The sequence below is a fragment of the Octopus sinensis genome, linkage group LG9 (assembly GCF_006345805.1).
Source record: "Octopus sinensis linkage group LG9, ASM634580v1, whole genome shotgun sequence".
In the NCBI taxonomy this organism is placed as follows: domain Eukaryota; kingdom Metazoa; phylum Mollusca; class Cephalopoda; order Octopoda; family Octopodidae; genus Octopus; species Octopus sinensis.
Window position 1 is genome coordinate 29132831 of NC_043005.1, and position 9745 is coordinate 29142575.

At 39.2% G+C, this 9745-nt stretch overlaps 1 protein-coding gene across 1 annotated transcript in view; it reads right to left on the reverse strand.

Moving 5' to 3' along the window:
* The window catches only part of LOC115215552 (hamartin), a 58780-nt gene extending 49438 nt beyond the window's left edge, over positions 1 to 9342 (reverse strand). The window contains exon 1 of the mRNA XM_029784745.2: positions 9199 to 9342. The gene's annotated coding sequence lies outside the window, so the exon portion shown is untranslated. The remainder of the gene's footprint in view (positions 1 to 9198) is intronic.
* Between the last annotated feature and the right edge of the window lie 403 nt (positions 9343 to 9745).

The window sequence follows — 9745 nt, forward strand, 5'->3', positions numbered from 1 at the left end:
TTGTATCTCTTTTACAGTAAGATACCTACCTCTATTCCTGTTAGCCTCTCATCAACTGGCACAACGCCACCTCCCTCAATATTACTCCCCACCCAACAACCCAAGTTGAAGGGACTTTGTCTCACAAGTTACTTGGTGACCCTATGGTGCTATGCCACATAAAAATCACCTGGTACACTGTAAAGTAGCTGGCATAAGGAAGAGCATCTAGCTATTGAAATCATGCCAAAACAGGCAATAGGGTTCAGTGCAGTCCTCATGCTTACCAGCTTTTGTCAAACTGTCCACCCCATGCCAGCATGGAAAATGGATGCTAAATGATGATGATGATGATGACACACGCAAACATATACATAGGTATCATCATCATCGTTTAATGTCAGCTTTCCATGCCGGCATGTGTTGGACGGTTTGACTGAGGACTGGTGAGCCAGAAGGCTGCACCAGGCTCAATCTAATCTGGCAAAGTTTCTACAGCTGGATGCTCTCCCTAATGCCAACCACTCTGAGTGTAGTGGGTGCTTTTACATGTTACCGGCATGGGAGCCAGTTAAGCAGTTCTGGCAATGACCACACTCAAAAGGTGTTTTTATGTGCTACCTGTACAGGAGCCAGTCTAGCGGCACTGGCAATGACCATGCTTGAATGTTGTTTTTCACGTGCCGGTAAGGTAACAATGGCAATGATCACACTCGAATGGTGTTTTTTACATGCCACCAGCATGGGAACCAATCCGTGGCCCTGGCAACAATCACACTTGGATGTGCTTTTAACGTTCCACTGGCACAAGTGCCAATCAGGCGGTACTGTCATCGGCCACGTCAGCGATTTTGATTTGATTTCACTTACCTCAATAGGTCTTCGCAAGTAAAGTTTATTGTCCAATGATTGAGGGGTACTCATAAGTAGGCTGGTTACACCCCACGTTCGGATGTGCTTTTAACGTTCCATACACATACACGAGGGGAAGTCAAAAATTATCTGCACTTTTGCTATAACACATCTTTATTATTATCACACTGCCTTCTGTTCATGAATGCTTATAGTTGGTACTATTGTGGTCACATGATTGAAGTTTGAGCCTGATCATGCCGTTTCCCTTTCTGGTTTTACAGTGTAAGCATGGCCACTCCACTAGGAATCTGAAAGATGGTAATGGGGAACTGGTTTACCATTACCATCTCTTAAGCTTGCTGAATTTTCTCATCAGTGGTGGTGGTTGATGTGTGTCCTGCTCCCTCTTCATGCATCATGCTTGTCCAGCTACTTTTAAACTTCTCGATCCATTCATACACACTTCTATGCAATAGCGCACTGTCCCCGTATTGTGCTAAAACCCTCCGATGAATTTCAGCACCTGACACACTTTCCGACCAGAGAAATCGGATCGCTGCTCTTTGTTCTTCTTCTTTGGTGCACATTGCTAGTGGAGCAGCCGTGCTTACACTGTAAAACCAGAAAGAAAGATGGCATGATCAGGCTCAAACTTCGATCACATGATCACAATAGTACCAACTATAAGCACATGTGCGGAGAAGGCAGTATGACAATTATAAAGGTATGTTATGGTGAAAGTGCAAATAATTTTGACTTCCCCTCATCATCAGTTAATGTCCGTTTTCCATGCTAGCATGGGTTGGACGGTTCGACCGGGGTCTGGTAAGCCATGGAGGTTGCACCAGGCTCCAGTCTGATTTGGCAGTGTTTCTACAGCCGGATGCCCTTTCTAACGCCAACCACTCCGTGAGTGTAGTGGGTGTTTTTTACGTGCCACTGGCACAGGAGCCAGCGCAGGCTGGCAAACGGCCACAATCGGTTGGTGCTTTTACGTAAATGATATTATTATTTTAACTTCCACTATTCCATGCTTGCATGGGTCAGACAAAATGTGTGTGTGTGTGAGAGAGACTGCCTCCTTGCCTTGACATTGTGTGATAGTTGTAATTGAGTGTCACTGTAATGCAGTGTCTTTCATTTCCAATATTCTGTGTAAACATGTCTGGTCAAGGGGGGAAATATTAGCTTACATGGAAACAAGTGAAGGTTGGTGACAGGAAGGGCATCCAGCCATAGAAAATTCACCTCAACTAATTCCATCTGACCCAGGCAACCTTAGAAAAGTGGATATGAAAATGATAATGATGATATATGATGATCATTAAATGTCCCTTATCTATGCTGGCATGTGCTGGATGGTTCAACAAGATCTGATGAGCCAGAGGACTTAGACTGAGTTCCAATGTCTGCTTTGGAATAGGTTCTTTAGCTGGATGCCCTTCCTAACACCAGCCACTTTACAGAATGTACCGGATGCTTTTTTCCTGGCACCAGTACTAGTGAGCTTACCAAATAATTTGGAAGGCAAAGAGATATCCATGACTTAATGATGATATAGTAGATGGAGAAGTGGATTTATGTTTGGTGTTGAGAGGCTAAAGAATGATAGAGGGCAGGGAATAGGTTTCTTGCTTCATGGAAGATGTATGGCTAACCTATATTATATAAGTAGGGGAGTGGCTGGAAAAAGGGATAACAAAGATGGTGATAAGCTGCCAAGGTATACATTAACAGTATAAGAACAGGGCTGGTCCAACAAGAGGCCTGCAGACTTTTATCTTGCAGTCCGCTTGTTACTTTCTTGAAATGAGTTTATTTAAACAAATATTTTTAAAATTCTATCAAATCTGGCAAAGTTTCTACAGCTAGATGCCCTTCCTAATGCCAACCACTCAGAGTGTAGTGGATACTTTTACATGCTACCGGAATGATGATCAGTCAGGAGGTACTGGCAACGACCATGCACAAAAAGTGTTTTCTACGTGCCACCTGCATGGGAGCCAGTCAGTAGCCCTGGCAATGAACACGCTCAGATGGTGCTTTTAATGTTCCACTGGCACGAGTGGCAATCAAGCGGTACTGTCATCGGCCACATCAGTGATTTTGATTTCGCTTGCCTCAACAGGTCTTCGCAAGCAAAGTTTATTGTCCAATGAATGAGAGATACTCATAAGTGGGTTGGTTATACACCACTGGCATAGGCCATGGGTTATGGTCTCACTTGGCTTGTCGGGTCTTCTCAGCTGAGCTGTTTGGCATTACTTGAGAATCTTGGTGCAAGTTTGCATGCCTTCTGATGGCGCTTATGATTTATCAGTGTCACCTGAAGATGTCTGAGCATGTGCCAAAAACTGAGTAAGAACAAATGGCTCAGCTACTAAATTATGCATTTGAGAGTGTAGATGCAGGCACGGCTGTAAGGTTAAGAAGTCTGCTTCTCAACCATGTGATTTTAGGTTCACTCTTACTGTGTAATACAACAAAAGCCTTGTGAAAGGATTTTATAGATCAAAACTGAAGACGTGTGTGTAGGCATCTTTTGTGCCTCCTCATCTTGACATCAAGCAATAGTTTTAAACAAGCTTCATCATATAAGTGGTCTCATTAGTTTCCAATATTCCATGAAACCATGTCTGGTCATGAGGAAATATTACCTTACTTGGAAACATGTGAAGCTTGGCAACAAAAGGGGGGGGGGCATCTGGCCATAGAAAATTTGCTTCAACCAATTCTGTCTAACCCTAACCCAAGAAATGCTGAATAATATGTGTGCTTAAAAAACATTTTATCCTTGGGGCATTTTCCCCTTAGACATGTTCATTATCATCACCATCATTGTTTAACATCTGCTTTCCATGCTGGCATGGGTTGGATGGTTTGACTGAAACTGGTAAGCTAAGGGGGGGAGGGCAGTGCTGCATCAGGTTCCAACCTGATTTGGCAAGGTTTCTATGGCTGGATGTCCTTCCTAACGCCAACCACTCAAGGGTGTAGTGGGAGTTTACTTGCCATTAACCTGACACTGGCATCAGCCACGACTATGGTCTCACTTAGCTTGACAGATCAACACAAGCATGGTATATTGTTAAGAGTCTTGGTCACCTGTCATTACCTCCATGAGGCCCAACACTTGAACAGTGCTTTTTATGTGCCAGTCAGACAGCACTGGCATCAGCCACGACTACAATTTGTTGATATTCGTAATCAGTCAGCATCTTGATGTTACATTCCTTCTATTATGATATTATACATATATATATATATATATATACACACACTCATACATACATATATGTACGTACTTACATCTATATATATATATATATATATATATATATATATATATATATGCATATGTGGGCACAGGACGTCATGAATGTGTACAACAAAAAGATACGAAGCACAAGTACATAGAATATGAACTATTCTTTCGAAAGACACAAATGGATAACAAAACAAACAACATAAAGAACGACCCTTCATTAGTTGTGGGCTGTTTTTCGACTTTCGTACTTCAAGCATTTAACAACAAGATATTCTTTTGGTAAAACAGTTGTTCCCACAAAGCAAATTAAATAACTTTGGGATTTTGTGGAGGATCAGAATAGGTAACACAAACAGGACAATGAAAACAAACAGGAAGGGCTGCTAAGCCTAAATGAGGTTGTGGTGGCGAACGTGTATCTGAGTGTATGTATGTGTATATAAATACATATTATGTGTGTGTGTGTGTGTGTGTGTGTGTGTGTGTATGTATGTATGTGTGTGTGCATACGTTTTTGTGCATATATATCTGTGTATGAGTGACAGAAATAAACATTGGAGATATTTTGTCCCCTGCAGAAACAGTTGGAACTCCTTAAAGACATAGCAAGCTCTTCTCCTGAGAGTAAATGCTTTGGACACATCATCATGGATCCAACTGTAGAAGGAATTTCACAACAACTGGAGTCTAGACAGCTGACCGGCTGGCCAGTTCCATGTCAAACCGTCCAACCCATGCCAGCATGATGATTGCTCTGGCATGATTTCTATGGCTGGATGTCATACCTACTGCCAACGGACTGTACTGGGTGCTTTTTTCATGAATTAGCACTAATAAGGTCATGAAATAACAAACAACACAAGTCCCCATCAAGTGAGTGGCGGTTGTAGTAGTAGTAGTAGAGAGGCAGGTGGCTTTATGCTAAGGGTTGAGAAGATAAAAGTAGAATAGATGGGACAGGGTAAGTGTCTGGTTACACACACACATAACAGAGTATGCAGTGCAATTTATGCATTATTATAAACGGTTATGGTTATTATATATATAGTGCAAGTCTATAGAACTTGAAGATCTATTTTTATCTAACTAAAGGTTTTGGTTCATACCCGTGCCATATCATGGGACCACATGACCAATTAGACAGTGATAGACACAATGCACTTTGCATCAATTTTAAACTTCAAATGATGCCACCCCACTGGTTAGGTGAGCAAGCCATGTGAAATGGAGTATTTTGTCCAAGAGCATAACATGACACCCAATCTTGGCGATACCTGCTCAGAGGCATATGCAAAGTTTTCAAAAAATTTTCCTTGTTCTTGACACAGTCAAGATCTTGTGCAACTGAAACCCAAGTGTCTTTTTGGTCAGTTGAAATCAGTTTTGGTACAAACTCAGCAGACACACATCTCGGACCTGAATCTTCAGTGATAATGGATTGAACTGAACTGTAACTAACCTGCACATCCTCTGATAACTCATGGATGGTGATTTGACAATTTCCCCTCACAGCTGCACGCACATCTGCACTGTTTTTCTCAGTCAACATTGTTATCTTTTTGGCCATCTTGGAAACATCTGAATCACTCATACACTCCTCTCCATTCACTTTCTACAACTTTGTATAGGCCTCTGAGCAGGTATCACCCTGGCAAACTTTTTCTGTCATGGTTAATGCAACAATGATACACTACACACCTTCCTTCCAAGCACTGCTATAAACAGCAGAAGTGAGCTAGAATGTTAGCACTTAGTGCATATGCACAGCAGAGTTCAAGGTCAATCTTTGCCAAGTGGCTTCACTCTGTGTGCTTTAGCTTCGTTACTATGGCAACAGTCCAGGTACTTGTAGATCAGATCTTGTACCCTAGCCATATCATCATTGTTTGATGATCCTTGACCATGTTGGGTTGGATGGTTTGACAGGAACTGATGGACCAGGGGACTGTAGCAAGCTGCAAGGTCAGCTTTGGTAGGGTTTCTATGGCTGCATGCCCTTCTTAACACCAACTGCTTTACAGTATTCTAGGGCCATTTACATGGTACTGGTACAAGTGAGGTCACCAGGTAACATGCAAGACAAGACCCCTCAACTGAAGGGGTGGGTTTCTGCCAGTGGTTAAAGTATAATAGAATAATAGAAATAGATGTCTTGCAGAAGAGATGGTGAAGAGGTGTCAGGGGGTTTCCCTCAAATTACAGGAATGTGAAAATAAGAGATATGGTCCAGAGGATTGGATGTGAAAATGTAGGTAAGATCATGAGAATGAGAAAGGAGGGTGAGTTCAAAATAGATGGCCGGTGAATGACGAATGAATGTTTTACTGAATGATGTTTAGATACTTTTTCACCTTTTTGACAATGTAGATCACTGTCATGTTCACTTGCAGACTTCTTAAAGCTGGTGCTGTGGAGGGATTAGGTAAATTACAAGTCACACACACATATATTTATATATATATATATATATATATTTAGATGAATATGGTACTTATGTTGAGGCACCGGAATTTAGAACGGTATTATCCATTCAATTTCAAAATAAGGTGATTAAAATCAAAATAAGCAACAAGGATATCCTGAGGTAATGCAGTACGATCGTTTCATGAAACTCCATTTCATTTGTGGAGCAATCTTCAGCTGCACAAAGACATAGAATATAATTAAATTAGAACAGATGGACACATTAGTATAATTTTACCTATAATCTCCAAGAAGTTAAGAAGATAGACAAAGAACATCTTGTAACTACAACAGTATAGTCGGAACTTAAATTCTGTCTTTGTGCAGCTGAAGACTGGTCTACATTTTAAATTGATGTAATGATTGCATTATTCAATTAAATTAAATGGAGTTGCATGAAACGATCGTACTGCATTACCTCTGGATATCCTTGTTGCTTATTTTGATTATATACATATAATCTATATTAAGGTTTTTTTTAAATTGTATTCTTATCTTATATGTATTGAATTTTAATGTATATATGTATGTTATTATGGTTCTTGTTTTGTTAAATAAATAAATCAACATTCTAATATCCTAAAGCTGATAAACCAACTAAATTGTTTCTCCATTTTCTTATTTGTAATATATATATATATATATATATATCAATCACTTGATGGTTGCATGTGGCAGTGTTCCCTATATGTATTCAAATGGCTTTCTAACCATAAGCAAGAACATTTTTGCCTACCCATATCTATGATCATATTTCTCTAAATAAATATAACAATTCCTCTCCAGGCTCCATACCCTCAGAGAGAGACGACATTGACAATCTCATATTTCAGTTCTTACGCCAGACGTTTCTTGGAAGCCGGATGGTCTAGTTCGTCTCCAGTAGTATCAAGATGTCTTGAGGAGACTTAATGACTCCCAGAACTTCGAGGGGATAGGAGCCGGGAAAAGGGGAAAATAAATTAACGAAGTGTAAGGAGTAAGTAAATAATAATTCGATTTTGGAATTGGATCTCGAAGAACGTATTAAGCCATAAATAATAGGACGTCAATAATAATTAAAAAAATATTTCTAAATTTGCTACAAAGCAAGCAATTTAGAGAGAGGGGGCAAGTCGATTATATTAACCCCAGTACTTGACCCCGAAAGGATGAAAGGCAAATCAACCTGGGCCGAATTTGAACTCGGAACGTAAAGAACCGCAAGTACATTTACCTCGAAGGCTCTGATGATTAAGCTGTAGAAGATGTATGTAAACAACAACCTCTTGTACAAAACGGAAAGGACAATATAGAAATGACATACCGCTTTACCCAATTTGCAAATAAATCATAATTTTACGTGACTACTAAGATTCATAATTAAACTGAGTTAATTCCCGTTTTATCGTGTATTTATTTTATAGACGTAAAACAGTAGATCTTAGAATTCTTTCAGACATTAGGTGATTTCACCCGCATAGAGTATTATGAGCAAACGAAGACGCGTTGAGAGTACTCCGATAAAAATGGTAAACTAACTTAATTACCATTTTACTATATATTTAACAAACAATAAAATAACATCATGCTTTAGAATCTGGAGGTGGGGAATCCAGCATGCCATTTCTACACGTATGGTGGTTCCTTCCGTTCTCGACAAGAAGATATCGTTGTTTACGTATTCATTCGAAAATTTTACATCATTATAATCATCATCCTAATAATAACAATAATCGGCATTTTTCTCTCTCTGAAGCATGGAATAAACTACCCAGGGCGGTTGTCCGCAGTCAGGACACCAACAATTTCTTCAACAATTCCATGCTTCCTGCAATTCGCCAAAACTATTCCAGAAGTGTCTATGCACCCTTTCCTCTTAATGGTTCTTTTCAATTTTCTGTCTTTTTGTGTTTTATCCTGTATTATCTTTTCATGCTTTTGATTATCATTGCTTTTTTTTTTCCTTCTTATTGTTGCTTTCAATCTTCTCTTTGAACCCTTTTCCGAGGAGTTACAATGCTCCTGTGCAATGTTTACACTAAGCTCAATAAATATGTTATAATAATGTATTTGGAGTCTTGTTAATAATAATTGAGCTTTTAAATACCATTGATGTATTTTTCACGATGCTTATACATCCACTCAGCATATATAAAAATTAAAGGTCCAGGAGCAACCATCACCAGGCAACGAGCACTCATGTAGACGGGGAAAAAAGGTTTTCTTTTCATTAAATATAAATAAACCAAATATAAAAAAAGTCTCCGATTTTGTGACCATGTTCAGTGTAGTCTTAGCGGTTCTACAAATTTAAAGTGAAATTTATCTTTTTACACAAATAGTGCTTTTTTTTTTAGTTGTTAGGATTTATAAATTTATTGGTCTCTATATTTAAAAGACCAGCCCGAGAAAAATATAGTAGTTTCTTTTAAGACAATCCGACATAAAACTTAATGCTTCTCTCCCTCTCTCTACAGTTTACGTCTTTCTACATTCATACATGTCTTCTAACCGAATTAAAAGAAAAATTATGTTTCTGTGATATTAAAGGATTTTAAAGCGTATCATATATTAAAAGTTAGTCGAAGTTACAAATGAAGCTGTTAAATATAATTATAGTTTGCCTGTAGACCGTCTGGTCTATTACTTACCGTGAAGTAAGTGCTGTAAAGACCAGCCGTCTGTGATAGAAACAGATGATGTTGAGTAGTCGACATTCTGTAAAAATACGCCGATCATATGACACAGAAGGAAAGAGAAAGAGATATTTAGCTGCTGCTGAAGGAGAAGTCAGAGAGAGAAGACGGCGGGGAAAGACTTAGCCATACTGACACACAGAGGCGTGGACTGGATATTAGCAGGTGTCTCTCCTGTTCACGTTGTCGATTTTATTGTAGGCTCTAAATTTTATTAATACATATAGTAAAACTATCTGAATATGTCGAAGTAATATATCGAGGCTACCATTGACGTCTATCCGTATGTATTAAATATAGATAGGATGATATTGTGAAGTGGTTTTTCAATTGCTTTTTGCATATCCATGAGAGGAAATTCATCATTGTTCATTAAACTCTCTTTTTATACATTTCCTCTGTCTCTTATAGAAAGGAACTGCATCTTATCACGGTACCTATCTGTCTTAAGGAGTGTGTTATTGCACGTTTCTCAACTGACATTCACTCGGCAACGACGACT